Source organism: Microtus ochrogaster, chromosome 8 (assembly GCF_000317375.1).
Source record: "Microtus ochrogaster isolate Prairie Vole_2 chromosome 8, MicOch1.0, whole genome shotgun sequence".
Lineage (NCBI taxonomy): Eukaryota > Metazoa > Chordata > Mammalia > Rodentia > Cricetidae > Microtus > Microtus ochrogaster.
Genome location: NC_022015.1, coordinates 74,332,727 through 74,333,290, shown reverse-complemented (window position 1 = coordinate 74,333,290; position 564 = coordinate 74,332,727).

The following is a 564-nucleotide window of genomic DNA, read 5'->3' as shown; positions in this document are numbered from 1 at the left end:
GCAGAAGACAGAAACATGGATAGACACGACATGCAGGGTGAGGTTGAATGTTTATTCAGGGGGTTATGGAGGAGGAGGAGTGAAGGGAGGACAGAGAAAGAGAGAGAGAGAGAGAGAGAGAGAGAGAGAAGAGGAGAAAGAGACAGAGACAGAGAAGGGGGGGAAGCAGAGAAGTGGGAAGAGAGGCAGAAGCGAAGCTACCTCTCCGAGAGGAAGATGGAAAAGAGAGCGAGCTCAGGCTGGAAGCTGAAGATCAGCCTGCCTCAGCAGATGGGGAGGGGCGTGGCTTGTCCCTTAAAGGGACAGGAAAGCACAACAGAAAGTTCCTTCTAAGTGACAAGGGCAGCCTATGGAGACAAATTCAGTGCTGCTATTTAGAGACCATAGACACTTATTTGGCTTTCTTGTACCCCAGGTTTCCCATCTATACGTGGGTGTGTGGATGTTGGCTGTGGTGGTGTGTAAAGTCTCCTCAGCATTGCTCTGAGGTGAGTACGGACTTATATAGCATGTTTGGTTCCTCAATAAACATTGGCCATATTAAGATTTCATTTAGCCGGGCGA